General features: G+C 46.7%; 1 protein-coding gene across 3 annotated transcripts in view; it reads right to left on the bottom strand.

Annotated features, from left to right (window-relative positions):
• LOC125452346 (sushi domain-containing protein 4) overlaps positions 1–26,105 on the bottom strand; it is a 218,145-nt gene that overhangs the window by 190,826 nt on the left and 1,214 nt on the right. The gene's annotated exons all lie outside the window — the stretch shown is intronic.

Below are 26,105 nucleotides of genomic sequence, written 5' to 3' on the forward strand. Positions count from 1 at the left end.
ATGCTGCTTGGCCTGCTGTGTTCATCCAGCCTCACATTTTATTATCAAGGATAATCTGCCGTTTTCTTCAGGTTGCCAGCATGAATTTCCAGTAACTTGTGACTGGCCATTCACATCGGCACATGATGCTGGGAACCTGAGTTAGTTGTATGTTTTCTTTGTCACTTGAAGATCCATATCGACCTAAACTTAGCTCTCAGTGGGTTAACTTCACACTGGGGGCTGGGCGAACTGATCTGATTGAGGTTTACAAAATCATGGAAAATGGCTGAGAAGAGCAGATCCTCTTGTAAAAGAAACAGAATGATGGGGCATAGGTTTAAAATGACGTGCAAACAAAACAAGGGCGTTGTGAGAAAGATCTTGTTCACACAGCGAGTTATCGGGGTAACACTACACTCCCTGGAAATGTGGTCAAGGCAGGTTCAACGAAGCAGTGAAGGGGGTGTTGGATTATTTTTGGATAATGGAGAAGCGGCAGAAGATTGGCACGAGGCAATACACAAGATGGGCCAAATGGCCACCTCCAACACTGCAACAACTGGGCGAACACGTGTAGATTAGTTTTTGGCCTATGCGGTGTAACGACACAGAGCAATGTGACACAGAGACACTGCAGCTGCATGAACAAAGCAGAGGCAATTGGTCTCTCAGGCGTGAGCTCAAATCCCATCCACTCCAGTTTCCGAAAGGGAAAGTTTGTCACGACAGGGCTGACCATGAAACTACAGTCAGTGTCACTAAAATCCGTGATCGACTAGTGAGAAGCATAGATTTTCCTCCAGTCGGATCTGCAGCTGTGTTCAGACACATTGCACTGTGGCTGTCTCTGAAACAAGGGACCAACTTGCTCAGTTCAAAGGCAACAAAGGAAATACAAGTTCTTAATTTAATCTGCACATAAAGTGCAGCAAACCCGAAATTTCTAATCAGGTAATCAATATTCTGTACACACATAATCTGAACCCCTCGATTAGATCCCGGTCTGTAATCACTCCCGGGTATCCGTTATTCCATATGTAAACTAACTGAACCCTGGATTAGATCCCGGTCTGTAATCACTCCCAGGTATCCGTTATTCCAAATGTAAACTAACTGAACCCCTCCATTAGATCCCGGTCTGTAATCACTCCCAGGTATCCGTTATTCCAAATGTAAACTAACTGAACCCCTCCATTAGATCCCGGTCTGTAATCACTCCCGGGTATCCGTTATTCCATATGTAAACTAACTGAACCCTGGATTAGATCCCGGTCTGTAATCACTCCCAGGTATCCGTTATTCCAAATGTAAACTAACTGAACCCCTCCATTAGATCCCGGTCTGTAATCACTCCCAGGTATCCGTTATTCCAAATGTAAACTAACTGAACCCTGGATTAGATCCCGGTCTGTAATCACTCCCAGGTATCCGTTATTCCATATGTAAACTAACTGAACCCCTGGATTAGATCCCGGTCTGTAATCACTCCCGGGTATCCGTTATTCCATATGTAAACTAACTGAACCCTGGATTAGATCCCGGTCTGTAATCACTCCCAGGTATCCGTTATTCCATATGTAAACTAACTGAACCCCTGGATTAGATCCCGGTCTGTAATCACTCCCGGGTATCCGTTATTCCATACGTAAACTAACTGAACCCTGGATTAGATCCCGGTCTGTAATCACTCCCGGGTATCCGTTATTCCATACGTAAACTAACTGAACCCCTCCATTAGATCCCGGTCTGTAATCACTCCCGGGTATCCGTTATTCCATACGTAAACTAACTGAACCCCTCCATTAGATCCTGGTCGGTAATCACTCCCGGGTATCCGTTATTCCATACGTAAACTAACTGAACCCTGGATTAGATCCCGGTCTGTAATCACTCCCGGGTATCCGTTATTCCATACGTAAACTAACTGAACCCTGGATTAGATCCCGGTCTGTAATCACTCCCGGGTATCCGTTATTCCATACGTAAACTAACTGAACCCTGGATTAGATCCCGGTCTGTAATCACTCCCGGGTATCCGTTATTCCATACGTAAACTAACTGAACCCTGGATTAGATCCCGGTCTGTAATCACTCCCGGGTATCCGTTATTCCATACGTAAACTAACTGAACCCCTCAATTAGATCCCGGTCTGTAATCACTCCCGGGTATCCGTTATTCCATACGTAAACTAACTGAACCCTGGATTAGATCCTGGTCTGTAATCACTCCCGGGTATCCGTTATTCCATACGTAAACTAACTGAACCCTGGATTAGATCCCGGTCTGTAATTACTCCCGGGTATCCGTTATTCCATACGTAAACTAACTGAACCCCTCAATTAGATCCCGGTCTGTAATCACTCCCGGGTATCCGTTATTCCATACGTAAACTAACTGAACCCTGGATTAGATCCCGGTCTGTAATCACTCCCGGGTATCCGTTATTCCATACGTAAACTAACTGAACCCCTCCATTAGATCCCGGTCTGTAATTACTCCCGGGTATCCGTTATTCCATACGTAAACTAACTGAACCCCTCAATTAGATCCCGGTCTGTAATTACTCCCGGGTATCCGTTATTCCATACGTAAACTAACTGAACCCCTCCATTAGATCCCGGTCTGTAATCACTCCCGGGTATCCGTTATTCCATACGTAAACTAACTGAACCCCTCCATTAGATCCCGGTCTGTAATCACTCCCGGGTATCCGTTATTCCATACGTAAACTAACTGAACCCTGGATTAGATCCCGGTCTGTAATCACTCCCGGGTATCCGTTATTCCATACGTAAACTAACTGAACCCTGGATTAGATCCCGGTCTGTAATTGGTTTTATTTACTCTGGGATGTGGGTGTCTATTGCCCATCCCTAGTTGCCCTTGAGAAGGTGGAAGTGAGCTGCCTTCTTGATGCATTGCAGTCCATGCACTGTAGGTTGGCTCACAATGCCCTTACGGAGGCAATTCCTGGATTTTGATCCAGTGACAGTGAAGGAAAAACGACAAATTTCCAAGTCCGGACGGCGAGTGGCTTGCAGGGGAACTTGCATGTCTTCCCACTTGCGTTCTGTCCTTGTGTTTTGAGATGGAAGTGGTTGTGGGTGTGGAAGGTGCTGTCTGTAGATCTCTGGTGAATTTCTGCAGTGCATCCTGTACACAGTACACACTGCTGCCACTGAGTGTCGGTGGTGGACGGTGTGGATGCTTGTGGATGTATTGCAAAACACTCCCAATCTCTCTCACGTGTCCATTAACCTGTACATAAACCTCTGACTGAAGCCTGAAATTGGGATTTATTATGCTGAGGTCATTTACTCACAGACAATTGCTGAAGTATAAAATCAGGAGAAACAGCAATGCCATTCACCACTGCACCATGCAGACTCTGCAGGTAATAACACAACAGAGAACACTGCCCTGAATTATTCAGTGAGAAAGTGAGGAACTGGCACGTATTTGTCTGCTCAGTCAGATTTGAGATTCTTGCTCAAAAACAAGACAATTTCTTACTTCAAAAGTGGTCTGATCTGCAGCAGTTATAAATAAATAAGCATATTACTCACTGACAGTGCACAATTTCCCATGACCACCTCAATAGGACAACTGCTTAACCTTGTCTACACAAACGAGGTGAATGTTTTAGGCAGAGAACAGGGATCACAGAGATACCATGAGGTTATACAGTCATGGAGAGGTACAGCATGGAAACAGAACCTTCGGACAAACTCGTCCATGCTGACCATATCCTAGATCGTTCTACTCCATTTGCCAGCATTTGGCCCATATCCCTCTAAACCCTTCCTGTTCATATACAGATCCAGATGCCTTTACAATGTTGTAACTGTACCAGCCTCCACCACCTCCTCTGGCAGCTCATTCCACACATGCACCATCCTCCGCATGAAAAAGTTGCCCCTTAGGTCCCTTTTAAATCTTTCCCCTCTCACCTTAAACCTATGCCCTTTGGTTTTGGACTCCCCTGCCCCAGGGAACAGACCATGACTATTTACCCTGTCCATGCCCCTTATAATTTTATAAATCTCTATAAGGTCACCCCTCAGCCTCTGACACTCCAGGGAAAACAGCCCCAGCCTATTCAGCCTCTCCCTAATGCTCAAACCCTCCAGCCCTAGAAACGTCCTTGTAAATCTTTTCTGAGCCCTTTCAAGTTTCACAACATCCTTCCTAGAGCAGGGAGACCAGAATTGCACACAGTGTTCCAAAAGTGGCCTAACCAACGTCCTGTACAGCCACAACATGACCTCCCAGCTCCTACACTCAATGCACTGACCGATAAAGGCAAGCGTACCAAACACCTTCCTCACTGTCCTGTCTACCCGAAACTCCACTTTCAGGAACTATGAACCTGCGCTCCAACCTCTCTGTTCAGCAACACTCTCCAGGACCTGACCATTAAGTGTATCAGTCCTGCCCTGATTTGCCTTTTCAAAATGCAGCACCTCACTTTTATCTAAATTAAACTCCATCTGCCACTCCTCGGCCCATTGGCCCATCTGATCAAGGTCCTGTTGTATTCTGAGATAACCTCCTTCACTGTCTCCTACACCATCAGTTTTGGTGTCAAGCTTACTAACTATACCTCCTATGTTCATATCCAAATCATTTATACAACCTTGCACTGAAGAATTATAGAGAGGCAAATACTAAGAGAATGTATTTGTCTAAGTGGCAGAGAATCATAGCATCATTGACTCACAGAATGGTAACAGTTCAAAACAAAGTTATTCTACCATTCATGAATAAGAAAGGTTTGTGGGGGACATGGGCCAGGAGCAGGTAGGTGGGACTAGTTTAGTTTGGGATTGTGTTCAGCATGGACTGGCTGGACCGAAGGTTTTGTTTATCTACTATATGACTCTCTGTCTGTACTATCTCTCTTCAAGAGCAACTCTGTCAGAATTACTGCCGCACATTTGCCCTGTAGTACTGTGTATCGTTTCCCTTCAGAGAATTATTAAATTCCCCTTTGAAAACTACAACTGAGCCTGTCTCCAGCACACTGTTCGGGATCACATCCCAGATGCTCACCATTCGCTGAATATTAATGATTTTCTACAAGTCATCATTGCATCATTGGGCCATTTATTTCTGCACCTTCTAATTATCGCCCCCTGCCAATAATTAAATCAGTTTCTCCAGATTTTCTCTGTCCAGGACCCACTATGATTTTAAATTCTTTTCATATCTCTTCTCTATTTCTCTTCTCCAAGACCTCCAGACCTAACCTCTCCAATCAATCCATGTAACTGAAGGTTTTCAATCCCCAAAAATAGATGGTTAAAGTCACTTTTGAGGTCTCATCCTGAAATCTTTTCAAGGACTACATTTTTGCATTTCAGGGAACCTTTCATTCTCACTAACTCACTTATTAGGTTCTTGCTGAGAACAATTGTTGTAACAATACCTCTTATCTTTGTGTTGACATATGTGGACCCAAATCAAAAAGAGAACTGGAATAACTCATTGCTAACGCCACAGTTCCATTAAGCTTAAAGCAAAGAAAGCATCAATTTCCCAAACTCTGCTGTATTTAAACTGGTACAAAACATGCTTAAATTAGCAGTGCTTTTAAAAAAATAATAATTAACACATTTCTACTCTGAAAATGCCATCACTAGAAATGTGTTTTCTCCACAAGGTCACAACTAAATGGTGACGTATTGATATGGAATCCAGGGAGAGCGAGCCACTTGGATACAGAACTGGCTCGAAGGTAGGAGACAGAGGGTGGAGGTGGAGGGTTGTTTTTCAGACTGGAGGCCTGTGACCAGTGGTGTGCCACAGGGATCGGTGCTGGGTCCACTGCTTTTCGTCATTTATATAAATGATTTGGATGTGAACATAGGAGGTATAGTTAGTGCGTTTGCAGATGACACCAGGATTGGAGGTGGAGTAGACTGCAAAGAAGGTTACTTCAGAATACAACAGGACCTTGATCAGATGGCCAATGGGCCGAGGAGTGGCAGATGGAGTTTAATTTAGATAAATGTGAGGTGCTGCATTTTGAAAAGGCAAATCAGGGCAGGACTGATACATTTAATGGTCAGGTCCTGGGGAGTGTTGCTGAACAAAGAGAGGTTGGAGTTCCGGATCATAGTTCCTGAAAGTGGAGTTGCAGGTAGACAGGACAGTGAGGAAGGTGTTTGGAACGCTTGCCTTTATTGGTCAGTGCATTGAGTGTAGGAGCTGGGAGGTCATGTTGTGGCTGTACAGGGCATTGGTTAGGCCACTTTTGGAATACTGTGTGCAGTTCTGGTTTCCCTGCTCTAGGAAGGATGTTGTGAAACTTGAAAGGGTTCAGAAAAGATTTACAAGGACGTTGCCAGGGCTGGAGGGTTTGAGCTGCAGGTGGAGGCTGAATAGGCTGGGGCTATTCTACCCGGAGCGTCGGAGGTTGAGGGGTGACTTATGGAGGTTTATAAAATCATGAGAGGCATGGATGGGGTGAATAGAGAAGGTCTTTTCCCTGGGTTGGGTGAGGCTAAAGCCAGAGAGCCTAGGTTTAAGGTGAGAGGGGAAAGATTTATAAGACGCCTAAGGGGCAAGATTTTCACGCAGAGGTTGGTGCGTGTATGGAATGAGCTGCCAGAGGAAGTGGTGGAGGCTGGTACAATTACAACATTTAAAAGGCATCTGGATGGGCACATAAATAGGAAGCGTTTAGAGGGATATGGGCTAAATGCTGGCGAATGGGACTGGATTTATATTGGATATCTGACATGGACAAGATGGACTGAAGGGACTGTTTCTGTGCCATGCAACTCCATGACTCTATGACTGTATGTTTGTGGCTGGCATTGGTACAGTAGTGCAACACAAACAGTTCACAACATGCGAGATATTTTGAGGTGTGCTATCGTAGAAATTTAAATCACCATGGAATCAAACTGTCCAGTATGAAATGATCCAATTGACACTCTGTTTATTACAATAGCATCCACTACATTTTCCCCAAGACTTCAGTTTTCTTGTTTCCAAGTGACTCAAATACTCCTGTTTAAAACCACGGTCTCCCGTTCGCCAGTCCCCTTTCGTGTTATTCGGCCGTGCTCTTCCCATAGCAGACCCCCTCCCCCTTTGTAGCGCCTCATTCCCCCTCTGTAGCCACTCATGCCCCCAGTTTGAAGCCACACATTCCCTCCTTGGTAGCCCCTCATTCCCCTTTGCAGCCACATATTCCCCCTTTGTAGCCCCTCCTTCCCCCTTTCAAGCCCCCCATTCCCCTTTGTAGCCCCTCCATCCCCCTCTGTAGTCCCTCATTACCACTTTGCAGCCCCTTGATCCTATTTGTGATCACTTTCTCCATTTTGCAGCTCCTCATTGTCACTGCGCAGGTCCTCTGTAACTCCTCAACCCCCTGCGCATTCCCACTCCCTATTTTGCAGTCCCTCATTCACTTTGAAGGCTTCCTTGTGCAACCCATCACAGCCTGTGTCTCCCCTTTGCAGCGTCAGTCTTCCACCCACTGCCACACATCCACTATATCTCCTGTCTTATTACTCTCAGCGTGGTACCTCACGCCCTAGGCCTCACCAGCCTGCTCTGTGAGGCGAGGCTGCTTCGAGAGGTTGAGTGGCCTCTGTCTGTATTCTGCTGATTCTATCTGTGTACAGATGTGTTGTATGGTGTTCCCTTTCAACAACATATCCCAGTAAATTCAGGAAGGGTGATTTATATAAGGTTGCCCTTTATGTAGCAAGGACAGCCCATGTAAATAATAAAATGTGAGGCTGGATGAACACAGCAGGCCAAGCAGCATCTCAGGAGCACAAAAGCTGACGTTTCGGGCCTAGACCCTCTCTGATGAAGGGTCTAGACCCGAAACGTCAGCTTTTGTGCTCCTGAGATGCTGCTTGGCCTGCTGTGTTCATCCAGCCTCAGATTTTATTATCTTGGAATTCTCCAGCATCTGCAGTTCCCATTATCTCTGACACAGCACATGTAAATACTGCTCTCCTTCAAACAGCTGATGTCTGTTTCTCATTGTTCCCTCACAGCACTTTCTTCAGACCCTGTGTTACACAGTTATAAAGCTTTGCCTGACAGACTATCCTCAAATCAGCAGTGATATAAACTGGGCAAGTAACAAGCTGACTCAGTGCCCCGCTTCTATTTATAACTTTGTGTCAGAACTGCAATGATTATCTGTTTTTTTTTCTGCCTTCTTCTCTCAAACCAGTTTTATCCCCTTCTTTCTCTTCGAAATAGCTCCTTTAGGAATGTAAGCCAGTTATAACTAAGGAGGAGGGAGGGTGGTATTGGTCTGCTCGTGACATTCACGACAAAACACTGAGGAATTTAGTAGGAAATCAGAAGTAGTGCCTTTACCCAGGTAGTGGTGAGAATATGGACCTCACTCCTCCAGGAAATAGCTGAGAGGAATCGCAGAGGTGTGTTTAAGGTGATGATTGATAAGCAGGCAATGGGGAAGAGAACGAGTTTAGAGAAACAATGCGCAGTCATATGGAGGATTTGTGTCAATGTGGGTTTATGAGCGTGTAAATAACACACTCCATATTAGATATTGGTGATATATTGAAAGTAAAATACCCAGGATGTTTAAACGTGATGAGTTACATGTTGAAATTTCCTCTGTGCACATGCATCCTGTACATGAACTAAATGATAGTTTCATCGTGTTCAATGAAGTGTGGGTGACAGGGCCCCGACGTGCGGGCGACAGGGCCCCGACGTGCGGGCGACAGGGCCCCGACGTGCGGGCGACAGGGCCCCGACGTGCGGGCGACAGGGCCCCGACGTGCGGGCGACAGGGCCCCGACGTGCGGGCGACAGGGCCCCGACGTGCGGGCGACAGGGCCCCGACGTGCGGGCGACAGGGCCCCGACGTGCGGGCGACAGGGCCCCGACGTGCGGGCGACAGGGCCCCGACGTGCGGGCGACAGGGCCCCGACGTGCGGGCGACAGGGCCCCGACGTGCGGGCGACAGGGCCCCGACGTGCGGGCGACAGGGCCCCGACGTGCGGGCGACAGGGCCCCGACGTGCGGGCGCTGTGGGTGACAGGGCCCCGACGTGCGGGCGCTGTGGGTGACAGGGCCCCGACGTGCGGGCGCTGTGGGTGACAGGGCCCCGACGTGCGGGCGCTGTGGGTGACAGGGCCCCGACGTGCGGGCGCTGTGGGTGACAGGGCCCCGACGTGCGGGCGCTGTGGGTGACAGGGCCCCGACGTGCGGGCGCTGTGGGTGACAGGGCCCCGACGTGCGGGCGCTGTGGGTGACAGGGCCCCGACGTGCGGGCGCTGTGGGTGACAGGGCCCCGACGTGCGGGCGCTGTGGGTGACAGGGCCCCGACGTGCGGGCGCTGTGGGTGACAGGGCCCCGACGTGCGGGCGCTGTGGGTGACAGGGCCCCGACGTGCGGGCGCTGTGGGTGACAGGGCCCCGACGTGCGGGCGCTGTGGGTGACAGGGCCCCGACGTGCGGGCGCTGTGGGTGACAGGGCCCCGACGTGCGGGCGCTGTGGGTGACAGGGCCCCGACGTGCGGGCGCTGTGGGTGACAGGGCCCCGACGTGCGGGCGCTGTGGGTGACAGGGCCCCGACGTGCGGGCGCTGTGGGTGACAGGGCCCCGACGTGCGGGCGCTGTGGGTGACAGGGCCCCGACGTGCGGGCGCTGTGGGTGACAGGGCCCCGACGTGCGGGCGCTGTGGGTGACAGGGCCCCGACGTGCGGGCGCTGTGGGTGACAGGGCCCCGACGTGCGGGCGCTGTGGGTGACAGGGCCCCGACGTGCGGGCGCTGTGGGTGACAGGGCCCCGACGTGCGGGCGCTGTGGGTGACAGGGCCCCGACGTGCGGGCGCTGTGGGTGACAGGGCCCCGACGTGCGGGCGCTGTGGGTGACAGGGCCCCGACGTGCGGGCGCTGTGGGTGACAGGGCCCCGACGTGCGGGCGCTGTGGGTGACAGGGCCCCGACGTGCGGGCGCTGTGGGTGACAGGGCCCCGACGTGCGGGCGCTGTGGGTGACAGGGCCCCGACGTGCGGGCGCTGTGGGTGACAGGGCCCCGACGTGCGGGCGCTGTGGGTGACAGGGCCCCGACGTGCGGGCGCTGTGGGTGACAGGGCCCCGACGTGCGGGCGCTGTGGGTGACAGGGCCCCGACGTGCGGGCGCTGTGGGTGACAGGGCCCTGACGTGCGGGCGCTGTGGGTGACAGGGCCCCGGCGTGCGGGCGCTGTGGGTGATAGGGCCCTGACGTGCGGGCGCTGTGGGTGATAGGGCCCTGACGTGGGGGCCCTGTGGGTGATAGGGCCCTGACGTGCGGGCGCTGTGGGTGATAGGGCCCTGACGTGCGGGCGCTGTGGGTGACAGGCCCTGACGTGCGGGCGCTGTGGGTGACAGGGCCCTGACGTGCGGGCGCTGTGGGTGACAGGCCCTGACGTGCGGGCGCTGTGGGTGACAGGGCCCTGACGTGCGGGCGCTGTGGGTGATAGGGCCCTGACGTGCGGGCGCTGTGGGTGATAGGGCCCTGACGTGGGGGCCCTGTGGGTGATAGGGCCCTGACGTGCGGGCGCTGTGGGTGATAGGGCCCTGACGTGCGGGCGCTGTGGGTGACAGGCCCTGACGTGCGGGCGCTGTGGGTTCTAGGGCCCTGACGTGCGGGCGCTGTGGGTGACAGGCCCTGACGTGCGGGCGCTGTGGGTGACAGGGCCCTGACATGTGGGTGCAGTGGGTGACAGGGCCCTGACGTGCGGGCGCTGTGGGTGACAGGGCCCTGACGTGCGGGCGCTGTGGGTGCCAGGGCCCTGACGTGCGGGCGCTGTGGGTGCCAGGGCCCTGACGTGCGGGCGCTGTGGGTGCCAGGGCCCTGACGTGCGGGCGCTGTGGGTGATAGGGCCCTGACGTGCGGGCGCTGTGGGTGATAGGGCCCTGACGTGCGGGCGCTGTGGGTGACAGGGCCCTGACGTGCGGGCGCTGTGGGTGACAGGGCCCTGACGTGCGGGCGCTGTGGGTGACAGGGCCCTGACGTGCGGGCGCTGTGGGTGACAGGGCCCTGACGTGCGGGTGCTGTGGGTGACAGGGCCCTGACGTGCGGGTGCTGATACGCTCTCCCCACTCTCTCCTGAGTTAGTCATTGTCGACGGTGTATTTTGTGACGCTGTGAGAGCCCGGTAGTGGAGGTGAGGCTTGCATTTACGTAGCGTCTGTTAGCACCTTGGGATACGCAAAAAGCTTCACCGTGAAGTGTGATCACTTTGTACAACGCACAGACTGTCAGAGCAGGGCAGGTGAGCGTGCACTGACCTGAAACATTTCCTGTTTGTTTTCTCTCTCCTCAGATTCTGACAGAACCTGATGGACATTTGCAACCTTTTCTGTTTTCTTTGAAGATCTGCACAGGCAGCGTTTTGCACTTTGGGAGGAACTAAATTCGTTTTCTTGAGCGAGACAAAAGCCTTCTATTCTCCAGACAACCCAATCTGTTCTCCAGCCTGGGAAGGGCCTGTGTGCTCCCGAGGCAGACACACAGTCAGATAAAAGGGGCCTGTGTGCTCCCGAGGCAGACACACAGTCAGATAAAAGGGGCCTGTGTGCTCCCGAGCCAGGCACACAGTCAGATAAAACTCCCAACACTTCAAACACCGCTTCGCACCGACCTGCCACGGCAGCTGGGCCGACAGCAGGTGCTGAGTGGAGTCAGGCCCGATTTCCCCAGATACAGAGCAGAAACTGCCAGCGAGTGTGCCAACATCCAGGGCATCCTCTTACAAAGCTCATCACAGTTATTAAAAAAAAAGCAGAAAAGCCCTCTCTCTGTCCCTCACTCCTCAAACTCCCCCAACTCTCACACACTTCCCAAAACCCATCGGTACCGACTCAACCATCACTTCCCCTTCCAGGAGCCCTTGTAGCCTCCAGGCCAACCTGAGCTTCTCCACTCCTTTACCCCAGCTTTTCCTGCCCTCCATACCAGATTAATGCTGAGTTTTGTCAACCCTGAATCCTCACTCAATCTCACATTCCTTTATAATTTCATTGCGAAGGTAGTGCCAACATGTGCCACCCTTTGACCTTTCACCCTCTTATGCCAAGTAACCACCAGGGCAAATGCCTCCAGCCAAGCTGAGGATGAAGCAAAATAAAGTTCCAAGTATCATTAATCACATTAAAAAATCTAATCATTCATACAAACGAACCTTCCAGCTCAGCGAGCAAACTCGCATCCATAGATTTAAATCTTTAATCCCTGACAAAAACAAACATTTCTTCTTCAAGTGCTTATGCTGATGTTAAAAAGTACATTTATATTCATAACACCGCATCAAAGATTGCTAAACCCTTTATAACCAGCTGGAGCTGTCAATCAAATTGTGAATTTACACTGTGTCAACAAACAACTTTTGAAACGGTAGCCACCCATTCTTTTCAACTCAGAAGCACCGCAGGCTATTTTCCGAACAAAGTTTAAAGGGCAGGGATATTAAATGACTTGCCAGCTTGACTGTTTCAAAGGACATATCTGTACTTTATGTGCATAGATATCTAAATATGTACCTGAGCTTCTCCACAGCGAACCTGAGGTCTATTGAGAACTTCAGTAGGTAATGTGCTTGACTTCAAACGAAGACCTGTTTCAGAAGCATGGATGACAAATATCGTCTTAGAAACAAGGCAGTGGCTTTTTCAAACGTGCTGAAATCTCCAGAATCTCCAGATTCTGAAATCTCCAGAATTCCTCTGCTGCCCACTGGAAATGATGGGTGCTGGGCCTGAGGGTAGGATTTCCAGAATTGACGTTGCAGTGCTAATTGTCAAAGGAGCAGAGTGCGTTTTGTTGCAACAAATATTCTGACTATAATTGCTGTTGAAATTTAGGGAGACACAGTGCATCTCAGCACACAGCAAGCTCTCCCACATTTGCCTGTAAATATGGGCTTGTTGATTTTCTACGGCATGTGGATATTGTGGAGTATGAGAATTTAGGTGTGAAGAGCGTTAAGATAGACAGGTCCCCTGGGCCTGATGGGATATATCCCTGGATACTAAAGGGGGCAAGGGAGGAGATTGCTGTTACATTAACAGAGATATCTGTATCCCCTTTAACCATAGGCAAGATTCCAGCGACTGGAGCATAGCCAATGTTCTTCCTTTGTTTCAGAAGGGCAACAGGGACAATCCAGGAAATTATAGGCCAGTGAGCCTTACATCTGTGGTGGGGAAATGACTGGAAAAGATTCTTAGGGACAGGGTTTACTTGTTTCTGGAAAAGAATGGTGATTTTAGAGATGGTTAGCATTGCTTTGTGCAGGGGAGATCTTGTCTTACAAATCTGATTGAGTTTTTTTGAGGAAGTGATGAGGATAGCTGATGAGGGTAGGCCAGTGGAAGTTATCTATGTAGACTTTACTAAAGCATTTGATGAGGTCTGTCATGACAGGCTGGTCCAGAAGATAAAGTCACACGGTGAGGTGGTAAGCTGGATGCAAAATTGGCTTGGTTATAGGAGACAGAGGGTAGTTGTGGAAGTGTGTATTTTCCGACTGGACAGCTGTGACCAGTTGTGTCTGCAAAGATCAATGCTGGGACCTCTGTTGTGTGTAGCGAGGGTTCCATTTCTGAGAACTGCCACAAATGGTGAAATTTGTGAGTCCAGAGCCCCAGGTTAAAAATTGGTGAAAAAATTGCAGAATGTGAGTTTTGCCACCGATGTTGAATTTTGTTGATGAAAATTGGATGGAGTTGTCGATAGTGAGGATGCAGCAGGATAAAGATCAGTTGGAAAGTCGGGCAGAGAAATGGCAGATATAATCTAATTCAGACAAGTGTAACGTGTTGTATTTTGGGAGGTCAAATGCAAAAGGAAACTATGCAGTAAATGGCTGGACCCTTAGGAACATTGATAGACATAGGGATGTCAGGGTACAAGACCATAGCTCCCTGAATGTGACAACACAAGTAGATAAGGTGATCCAAAACAGACCCTACAGTCCAGCCGGTCTATAATCCCAAACTGAACCAGTACCACTTGGCCCATATCCCTCTGAACATTTCTTAGTCATGTACTTGTCAAAATGTCTTTTCAACATTGTAACCAGCATCCACCACTTCCTCTGGAAGTTCATTCCAAAAATAAAAGCGCTTCTCATGTATTTTTTAAATCTTTCTCCTCTCACGTTAAAAATATGCTCCTCTAGTCTCGAAATCCCCCACCCTAGGGAAAAGACACCCACCATTCACCTTATCTGTACCCCTCATTATTTTATAAACCTCTATAAGTTCAGCCCTCAACCTCTTACGCTCCAGTGAAAAAAGTCTCTCCTTATAACTCAAACCCTCTGTTCCCGGCAACATCCTGGTAAATCCAGGTCAAGGCATCGAATACAAAAGTTGGGAAGTCATGTTGCAGCTGTATAAAACTTTAGTTGGGCCACATTCGGAGTATTGTATGCAATTCTGGTCACCACACTATAGGAAGGATACTGAGGCTTTGGAGAGGGTGCAGAAGAGGTTTCCCAGGACATTATCCGGATTGGAGTGTATTAGCTATAAAGAGAGGCTGGACAAACATGGATTGTTTTCACTAGAATGCCACAGGCTGAGGGGCGACCTGATAGAAGTATAGAAAATTATAAGAGGCATGGAGAGGGTGGATAGTCAGAATCTTTTACTCAGAGTGGAAATGTCAAATAGTAGGGGTACAGGATAAGATGGGAGGGGGGGAAGTTTAAAGGAGATGTGCGAGGCAATCTGCTTTTCATACAGAGTGTGACAGGTGTCTGGAAAGTGCTGCTGGGGGAGGTGGTATAAACAGGTATAATAGCAATGCTTAAGAAGCATTTAGACAGGGCATGTGAACAGGCAGGGGATAGAGGGAACAGACAGATGGAATCAGTTTACAATGCAATCGTGATCAGCACAGACTGGTGGGCTGAAGAGCCTGTTCTTAGTTTAGATTTAGATTTTAGATTTCATTGTTACACGTATTCAAGTACAGAAGTACAGGAATGCAACGAAAAGTGTATAATGTCACCATACACATCACCATCTTAGGTACCTAGGTACAAAAAAACTCAGGTACAAAGTAGTAAGAGAAACGAGAGTTCAAATGTTACGCGTGACTTCATAGAATATTAGAAAAATAAAGAAATTCCCATTCTTGAGTTGTGCTACTCTATTCTACAGTGACTAAATAATTTGGTTTTGATGTTGACTCAGGAATACATATTGGCAAAGATCCTGCACAAGCTCCTCTGATCTTTTATGAAATAGGGCCGTGTCGTCTTTTATATACAGCTCAGAGAACACAGGGAGTCTCAGTCCAACATATTATCCAATAATCCAATTGCATAACACGCCGTCAAAACAGAACTGAGGGTTTGGGACTCCAATTTCTGAAGTGAGGCTTGAACCATGACCTTCTGACTCAGGGTGAGGCTGACCCCTGATTGGCTTGTATCCTGCCGTGTCTGTTTAGCAACACCTCACTGTGTTTCATACCTTCTGCTACCTGCACTGTATAATGATCTCTCTATTCAGCTTTTCTGTCCTGTGTAATTTGTACAGCACACTCGAGTACTTATCATTGAAGCATAATTAATGACAAAGCAGTTACTGTTGTGGAAACAAAAGTCAGCAGGACATCACATAAGAATACGCGGCAACATTCTGTTTTATTGTGAAAATCACTAGCTCTCATAAAGATGCTGATGCTTTCGAGAGAAAGCCTGCCAGGCACTGTCAACTCCATCTCGTTCTCTCTCGAGTGATCATTCTTCACAGTCATCCTGGGCCAGCGAAGATCCCGCTCTCAAGAGCTTTACTACAGAGTAATTAAGAAGGAACTAGCAACCAGGCAGGTGGGTTGGTACATGGAGAATATAGGTGGAAGGTAAATAGCATCAGAATCAACGATCTGACAGAGATTTCCAAAAATGTGAGCCAGCTAGATTAAAATGGACAGGGGAGAAACTGCTTGTAAAAAGAACAAGAACAGTGGCGAGTAGATTTAAAGTGCTCTGCAAAGGAAACAGGTGAAGTGTGGAAAAGTTGTTTGTTCACACAGCAAGTCATTAAAGTCAGCCATGGTCTCATTGAATGGTGGAAACAGGCTCCAGGGGCTGAATGGCCTACTCCTGTTGTTCCTATGCTCCTAACAATGGTCTGTCTCGTATACGATAGACAGTGTCCCACGTGGAAGAATTACGGGCCCTGAGCTAGAGGACAAATGTTAGGAAGAGAAGCCAGAAGCTTTGCCGAGAGATTTGAAAATATTGTGAGAGGAGTGGAGATGGATGGGGAGCTGATAATTCATACGGAAAAAATTGCAGAGAAATTAGGGTCTAAGCAGTATCCACAGCAAAGGGAATGAAGGGAGGATAATACACAGAAAAAATAAGCTCAAAGGACTAGAGTAAAAAATTGGTGCAGGAGAGGTTACAGGAAACAGCTGGGCTGAAACTGAGGATCATTTGAAAGATGAAGAATGTGAAACATGCGGATGGGAGGATGGGTGAGTGGGAGCAGGTGAGGATACAGGCAGCAGGAGTTTAGATAAAGTGAAGAGTGGGAGGTCAGCAAGGGCATAATGAATCAACTAACTAAAAGGGACTTGCTTTCTTTTCTTCTTTCACCGTTTACTTCTCTTTCTTTAATCTATTTACCTTCCAGCATGGAGGAGAGCAAGCCCAGCAGATGGGAGAGCGATCCGTCGCAGGGAGATTGCTCCATTGAGGGGGAAAGAGTGGGGTAGCTGCTGGGGGCCTGGACCGGGGCTATGACAGTTAGAGATTGTACCCAACGCCGGAACAGTGATCCCGGCGCAGTGGCGAGGGAGGTCCCCAGCATCTGTGGGCTGCGGTGAGAGCAGGCAGCTTGAGGTTTCTCGGTGAGTGGGCTAAAGCGAAGGAGACAGAGTCCTCGGAGGGAGAGTGAGCCTAACATGACTAAGCACCAGGAAAGACTGCAGAACTTCTAGCCTGATTTCTTTCATTTTCTACATAATACTAAGAAGGACTGTGATGTTTAAGTTTTAACTTTATTTCTTTACTTTATGCCTAAGAGTTTGGACCTATGTACCTCTGGACCTAAGGTGGTGCGAGAAACGGTGACACTGTAAACACTTCATTGTATCCCTGTTTCCCTGTACTTGAGCACGTGACAATAAAACATAATCCTAATTCTAATTTCAAACTAGCTGGAAAGGGGTAAGGGACAAGCCTGTGTAATAATAATTAACTGGTGGGGAAACCAACCTCAATGAGGCATGAATGGACCTGGCCCAGATCAAATGAGAATAAAGAGTACGCAGCGAAATGAGAAGTGCCCCAATTAGGTGGCATTTGGAGATATGGTCGGGTGCGGGGGCCGTGTGCTGACTGGTGAAAGCCTGCTCTTGCCTCTGAACCTCTTCTGGCTTTAGGTGACGTTAAAGATAACGGAGTGCCACACTTTAGTGCAGGAAGAATTAAATCGTGGTCGAAATTTCAAATGCATAATTTAACACAAGTTCTGAGCACATCCAGCATTTTCTGTTTTTCTTTCAGGTTTGCAGAATCTGCAGCTTTTGCCTTTGCAAAAGCTTCCTGTCTTTGTACGTTCTGTTCACCTACTGTCCCAAGCTCATACCTGACAGCACTGACATCTCACACTCACAAAGACAGAACGGGCAACCATTTGTCTGTATCAAAATTAGCCAGGATCCTATTGAATGGTACAGCAGGCTTAAGGGGGATGAACGGCCTACTCCTGTTCCCATTTCTTACAGTCTTCTGGAAATGAAGCAATGGATGGAAATCCAGAAACACCCTCCTTAATGGCATTTTGGTCTGCTCACAACACATGGGCAGCTAAAAGCAGCCTGCCACCATCTTCTCAAAGGTAACTTGGGATGGGCAAGAAATGCTGGCCTTGCCAGCAACACTCACGTCCTGCAAAATAATTTATTCCTAAATCCTCAACAAATCACATCATAGAGCTTCAACTAATTAACTCCCAGTCACCACTGTCAGGTTAAAACCATCTATAATCAGACCAGTCCAGAATCAATCAAATCCTACAACAACCTGAATACCGTGATTTCCAAAGATGAAAAATTACATCTTTTGAAAAAGAAAATTTTCTTTGGCACAGAACCAGGATGAGATCTCCTTGCCAAATCCACCTCAATATCCACCCTCAGCAGTTTTATCACATAATTAGCAATCCTGCAATATTCCAGGATGGCCCACCGTGCAATGATCTACTGGGAGGTATTGAAAGCGTTCAATTTATTCCCATTCAGAAACTGAAATTGGCTTCCAATGCACATATTTGGATTTGTGCCTTCCAGCTACTTTTTTTTAATCTTGCAGACTGACTTACAGGGGAACAGTTCCATCTTTAACTTTTGTTTAAGCCATGAGACATATACAGTGGCTAAAACTCGCTCAACAGCAACTGCAGCTTACATTTGCACAGTACATTGAAAACTGTAAACTAATCCCAGATACTTCACACCAACATCTGCAAATGAAATTTAGCATCAAGCTATTTTTGGAAATATTAGTACAGGAAAGAGCGAGCATTTTGGGAGTGTCTTAATAACATCCTTAATTCCATAAATAACAACAGAAAAGCAGCAAACAATCAGGAATTGACAGGAAGGGTGTACATGGGTTTATTCTGTGGATTTGGGGCAGTCACATTAGATTAGTTTGTAACTCCTTTGTATAATCATGGACAGAAAATTGGCTGGTTAACAGGAAGCTGTGAGTGCACGTAAATGGGTCCTTTTTCAGCTTGGCAAGATGGAATAAATGGTGTGCCACCAGGGACTGGTGCTGGGACCAAAACCATTTACAATTTACATTAACTACTTGGATGAAAGGGATGGAGGAATTGTTTACCAAATCTGCTGATGATGCAAAGGTAGACAGGAAAGGTAGGCTTTGAAGAGGGCACAGGGCGGCTACAAAACAATATGAGGTACGTTAACTGAGGAGGTGAAGATGCGGCAGATGGACTATAAAGGTGGGAAAATGTGCTATTCCCATTTTGACAGGAAATCTTTTAAAAATAACATATATTTAAAAGGTGAGAAAATACAAAGCACTGAGATGTGTAAGGAACCGAGTGTCCCTATGCATAAATCACAAAAGGTCGGTACGCAGACACAATGAGTTATTGTTTATCGAGAGAGGATTTTAATATTAATGTAATGAGGTTATGTTTTAGTTCTGCAGGGCACCGGGGAAACCTCATGTGGCTCACTGTACGCATGATCGGCTGACTTGTTTAAGCAAGGATGTAAATGTGCAATTCAGAGGTTTTCCAAAATAAATCCTGGCAAAATATGAATGAATGATTCATTGCAATTATTAATGACTAAGATGTTGGAATGGAACAATTCAAGATTTGGGGATGACACAAACATCGACAACATTGCATCACAGCATCACTGTGGGTGCTAGATAAATGCAGAATTATTATTTCGTGGTAATAGAATCTTTTTTTAAAAATTCATTAACAGGATGAGGGCATTGCTGGTTAAGCAGCATTTATTGCTGATCCCTAAGTGCCCAGAAGGCAGTCCAAAGTAAACCACATTGGATATGGGTCCGAAGTCACATGTAGGCCAGACCAGGTAAGGATGGCAGCTTCCTTCCCTAAAGGACATTAGTGAACCAGATGGGTTTTTACAACAATAGGTTCATGGTCACCATTAGATTCTTAATTCCAGGCATTCTATTGAACTCAAATTCCACCATCTGCTGTGGCGGGATTCGAACCCGGGTCCCCAGAATGTCTCTGGATTAACAGTCCAGCGATAATACCACTAGGCCATTGCCTCCCCACAGTATAGAAAGGGGTCATGGGGTGCATTAATCCATATTGGCTCTATGCAGAGCAATCCAGTCAGTCTATTCCCTTGTTCTGTCCCCTTAGGCCTGCAACTTTATTTTCCTTAAGTCTCCATCCAATTTCATTTTGAATTCATTGATTGTTTTCATTTCTAGCATTCTTGGAGGCATCAAGTTCCAAATAAACAGTTTATCCAAAAGTACAAAATTATAAAGAGACATCAATAGATAAAGTGAATGAGCAAAATTGTGGCATATGTATTTCAAAAATAGGGTCAACAAAGTCAGATCTGCAAAGCTAGAAAGATAGAACAGTGAATTTTCTAAGTAGTGAATGAAGATTACAATTTTTTTGGAACACTGGCCTTTATCTCTGAAGGATTAAGACACGACGGGGTATAAGTTTTTTGACCAGACAAAGCCAGCATAAGTGATTACTGAGCCCCTTGCTGAGATATTTGTATCATCGACAGCCACAGGTGAGGTACCGGAAGACTGGAGGTTTACTAACACTGTGTCACTACTTAAGAAAGGAGGTAAGGAAATGCCAGGGAACCATAGACTGGTAAGCTTGACATTGGTGGTGGGCAAGTTGTTGGAGGGAATTCTGACGGATAGGATTTGCATGTATTTGTAAAGGCAACGACTGATTAGAGATAGTCAACTTGGCTTTGTGCATGGGAAATCGTGTCTCACGAACTTAATTGAGTTTTTTGAAGAGGTAACAAAGAGGATTGATGAAGGCAGAGCGGTGGATGTGATCTGTATGGACTTCAGTAAGATGTTCGACAATGTTCATCAAGGTAGATTGGTTAGCAAGGTTAAATCACACGGAATAGAGCAAGAACTAGCTATTTGGATAAGGAACTGGTTCAAAGGTAGAAGACAGAGGGTGGTGGTGGAGGGTTGCTTTTCCAGCTGGAGGCCTGTTACCAGCGGTGTGCCACAAGGATCGGTGCTGGGTCCAATGCTTTTCATCATTTATATTAATGAGTTGGATGTGAATATTGGAGGTATGGTTAGTAAGTTTGCAGGTGACACCAACATTGGAGGTTTAGTGTATAGCAAAGAAGGTTACCTCAGAGTGCAACAGGATCTTGATCAAATGGGCCAGTGCCCAAGGAGTGGCAGATGGAGTTTAATTTAGATAAATGCGAGGTGCTGCATTTTGGAAAGGTAAATCAGGGCAGGACTTGTAAACTTAATGGTAAGGTACTGGGGAGTGCTACTGAACAAACAGACCCTGGAGTTCAGGTTCATAGCTCCTTGAAAGTGGAGTCCCTTGTAGACAGGATAGTGAGGGTGGTGTTTGGTTTGCTTGTCTTTATTGGTCAGTGCATTGAGTATAGCAGTTTGGAGGTCATGTTGTGGCTGTACAGGACATTGGTTAGGCCACTTTTGAAAAACTGTGTGCATTTCTGGTCTCCCTGCCATAGGAAGGATGTTGTCAAACTCGAAAAGGTTCAGAAAAGATTTACGAGGATGTTACCGGGGTTGGAGGGTTTGAGCTTTAGGGAGAGGCTGAATAGACCTGGGGCTATTTTCCTTAAGAGCGTCAGAGGCTGTGGGGTGACCTTATAGAGGTTTATAAAATCATGAGAAGCATGGTCTTTTCCCCAGGCTGAGGAAGTCCAAAAGTAGACAGCATAGGTTAAGGGTGAGAGGGGAAAGATTTAAAAGAGGCCTAAGAGACAACTTTTTCCACAGAGGGTGGTGCATGTATGGAATGAGATGCCAGAGGAAGTGGCAAAGGCTGGCACAATTATAACATTTAAAAGGAATCTGTAAGGGTGCATGAATAAGAAGGATTTCGATGCATATGGGCCAAATGCTGGCAAATGGGACTAGATTTATAGAGGATAGCTAGTTGGCATGGACGAGTTGGACCAAAGGGTCTGTTTCCTTCCTGTACGGCTCTATGACTCTATTTGGCTACGCCTGCAGTACTACAAGCCATTTGGATATTTAACCTTTGGAAACATATTTACCTTGGAGCTTCCACATGGATTTACTGGTCATCAAGGGCAACACTAGAAATCGAGCATATTTATATTTAGGTTGTGTAATTCTTGAAATGTAGATCTTTGGATGGTTATTTGATTGGTGCCTACCCCATTTACTCAGTTCCGAGTTGCAATATCTCCCAGGTCCCTGAACTCCAAGCTGTGGCCTCTCACCACTCTCCAAACTCTGAACTCTGACCTTTTCCCACTGCCTGACCTCTGATTTGCAGCCTCTTTCCACTGGGGAGGCGGTCACACCTCTGGGTTTGAGGAGTGACGAGAGGTGATGACTCAGAGTTGGGGGACGGTGGAGGCACTAATAGAGTTACACAGAAAAAAGCGCTAATATAAATCTTACTAGGCTCAACAAGGTTACAGATCAAACTAATCTACCAATGTCAAAGCAAAACAAAATTAAATGTGGTGACTTTAAATGAGGATGAAGTCTATTAACAAAAAATAAAGTGCCTTGCAACTTTTATCTTTAGCCATGACTGCAGAGACATACCATCACTGCATGCAGGCAACTCTCCATCTACAGATAGGACAGAAGAAAAGTTTACATTTTCTGTAGCACGATATCTCAGTTTTCACATACGATGAATAATTACAAAGCACTTGGACTGTTTTCATAGGCATCCATTCAATAGCCAAGTTCTGCACAGCAAGATCCCACAAGCAGCGGGGCCTTTGTTCTAAATATGAGGAGGATTAGAGCGAGATCTCTCTGCTCATGTTCAAAAGTTGCTGGGCGGGGTTAGAAAAAGGAAATTGAAGCTCTAATCTGGCTCTACTCTACAAACTAACTTTCTTCATTAAACTGGGAACATGCGGTTTATATAACCTTTATACAAAGGAAATTGTTTTTAAATATACAGCTTCATGCGTCAACCTTGGCTTAGTGGGAAATACTTGCCCTGCTCTGTGTCAGAAGGTTACGAGCTTAACCCTCACTCCAGGGCTGGGGAAAATAAGCTGCAGCAACAGTTCAGCACCAGCCTGAGCAGGGACTCAAGAGTGAGAATTAAACTGAACACTGCGTATGCAATTTAAGCGACCAATAAAAATACATTTCACAATTTGAAGAGTAGTAGGATAATTTCTCCTGATTTCCTGACCCGTCCACATCCCTCAGCCTTACAAAACGTGAGGAATCAAGATGACACAGGAGCAGGCTTTGCTGTGAAGGTGCTAGAACATACAGTCGGGAGCCGGTGAATCTTTGGTAACTGACTTTTCACAGTCTCTGGGAAGTAGCATTGAAGGCTTTAACACAAGCTTAAGCCCTTTGCCGACCACAATACGTATCTGCATTATAAACACAGGCAGATTGGCAGCTTCCATAGGAACTCACAAAGTCAGGAAGCAGCTTGGAGTTTCCCCTAGCTCCAAACCGCTGGTTCAGTGGAATTCCCCAATCTACCTCAGGTAACAAAAGAAATGCCTAGTATGAATCTGCTATCTTTTTGGCTGTCACGAATAGATGAAAAACAACCTTAACCAGTGATTATTCTAAAATGGGCATGTTCAACTGCTCAGCAAACAGGACCACGATAGATCACTGAGCTGTCAAAATAGCCGTATCTAGAAATTTTCAATCATTATTAACAAGAAAAAAATATAAGCCTCATCTCCTGTCACACCTCCATTTGTCTGAACATTCCAATCAAAGTAACACTAAGGTACAGGAGGCGATGATGTCTACTTTTGCCAATTTTGAACAAAGGAAATAACTGAAACACACTATGCATGATATGGTGCTAATGACTCCACAGTTACCTGTAACAAAAAACGCAATAGGATTTGACCCAAACATCACAACATGCCTTACTTGCTGAGTAGCTACTCCATCCAGGCCCATTCACACAACTCTAACCTTCAGTTTGTTTGAACTGCCACAGTTTTTGACTTCTTTTGTTAGTCTTGCAATGCCAGAAGGGAACACATATAACAATTCCAGGCTTAGCTAACAACTGTGTCCAATTTCAGTCACTCTCAGAAGTCAGACTTCTGCTGGTCACACAGCGTGGAGCTGCTCCACTGATGCTGCCCGGCCTGCTGTGTTCCTCCAGCTCAGTACTGTGTTATCTCTGACTCCAGCATCGGCAGTTCTCACTATCTCTCATTTCTGTTGGAGAGGCTTTCAATTAGTTTGGAAGGGTATAGGAGCCCACAGGTAGATTCAAAAGGAGAAATGGAAGGCAGAAAATTGGTTAATGAATCTGAAAGAAGGAGGAAACAAAGGTCAGAGGAAAGTCTGGCAGTGCTCAAGAATTTATTTTAATGCAAGGAGTTTGGTGAATAAAGCAGAGGAGTTGGCAGAGTACAGATAGAAATATTTCACACTAATACAGTTATTACAGGATCATGACTTAAGGAATGGCACCTCAGTGGTTCTGATGTTTTCAGATGAAATAGAATCACATAGAATCTAATGCCAAAACCTTTGATTCTTTTTCAGGAAATTCATAAGTTGCAACCTTCATTCTTCCCTTCTTTTACTTTCTACCTTGTGTGTTTGTGTGTGTGACTGGACCCACAAAGCAATTCTTCTACCTGAGAAATGTCCCATTAATAAACCCCACCTCTGATTTCATACTGAAGGGTTTTGCTGTGGCAAGCTTCAAAAGTGATACCCAAGGAAACGAGGTACTGGGTAACACCTTTCAGTCTATCTCAGTAAGGGAATCATCCCATCTCCCCGCTGAATTGCAAAATAGAAGGGCAGTGGTGCGGGAGTTTAACCACCTGTATGGAAAAATATGGATTTGAATCAGAAGGAATGGTTCATCCTGGATTTGTGAAGGGAAAATCATGTCCAATTAACTTGCTGGTGTTTTGTTTTGAAGAAGTAACAGAGGGTTTGTGAAGGCAATGCTGTTAATCTAGTATATGGACTTCCAAAAGGCTTTTAAATGGTGCCTCACAACAAAAGTTGTGACAAAAATTATAGGTCATAGAATAAAAAGTACAATAACTGTCGTCATCTGGTATTTTTGGCCTGGTAGAAGGCGTGCAGGGGTGGGTCCCCAGAGATTGGCTTGGGATCATTGCTGATATGTATTAGTGGTCTAGCTCCTGGTGTTGCAAAGGACAGTTGCAAAGTTTGTTCCTTGGAAGAACTGTAAGCTCTGAGGAGGACAGTGGGAACTCCAAAAGTACACTGACAGGTTCGAGGAGTGGGTGGACAGTTGGCAGGTGAAGCTCAATATGGAGAAGTGTGAGGTGATGCACTTTGGTGAGAACACTGAAAGCCTATTAAAACAAAGGATACTGTTCTAAAGGGGGTGCAGCATACACTTCTCCTAGAGGGAATAACGAGAAGGTTCACGAGGATATTGCCAGGACTGGAAAAGTGTAACTATGAGGAAAGATTTGACAGGCTGTGGTTATTGTGGTGAGACTGGAGAGATGTACAAAACGGAGGGGCGTGGGTACAGCAGCTGGACACAAGATATCGACCTTAGCAGAGAGGTCAGTGATTAGGATGCTTAAATTTTAAACGACAGCTAGAAAGACGTTAAAGAGAGTGTTGGGGAGCTACTGTTCCATCCAGAGGGCAGTTGGAGTCTGGAATTCACTGCCTGGAAGGGTATAGAGGCAGAAACCCCAGCCCATTTAAAAGGTGCTAGTGTGCTGCAGGAACTGCTGAAAAGTGTGGCTAGACTGGGTTACTTCTGGCTAGCACAGGCACAATGAACCAAGTGTCCTCTCTCTGTGCTGTAAACTTTCAACAGACCTGCCCTCTTCTTTGTAAATTAACTATAGATCTTTTATGTCTACCTGAATGGTAAAGTTCATTTTAATGATAACGGAAGTTGCTGGAAAAGCTCAGCAGGTCTGGCAGCATCTGTGAAGAAACAAACAGTTAACATTTCGGGTCCAGTGATCCTTTCTGTTCTGAAATGTTAACTCTGATTTTTTTCTTCACAGTTGTTGCTAGAGCTTTTCCAGCAACTTCTGTTTTTGTTCCTGATTTACAGCATCCGCAGTCCTTTCAGATTTCATGTTAGTAATAACAATGATAAGAGTATTAGACCTATGTCCAGTTAAGTTTTCTGTATTTTAATTCCCTAGAGTGATAGTTAAACCCACACTCCAGATTAGTCATTGAGAGAGTTACCGCTGTATTAGTTTGTAGATTCTATAGAAGATAGACAGTGTACTTTTAACACAGTTACAGAACATCATGACGTGATATTCTGGTAAAAGGTCTTGTCTTCAGTCACCCTTCTGGTGTGAAGGACTCTTGCGTTGTGAATAGATTTGGTCAGTTATGTACATGGGATGTATCCTAGTAGTTT

This window comes from Stegostoma tigrinum, chromosome 4 (genome assembly GCF_030684315.1).
Source record: "Stegostoma tigrinum isolate sSteTig4 chromosome 4, sSteTig4.hap1, whole genome shotgun sequence".
NCBI lineage: Eukaryota > Metazoa > Chordata > Chondrichthyes > Orectolobiformes > Stegostomatidae > Stegostoma > Stegostoma tigrinum.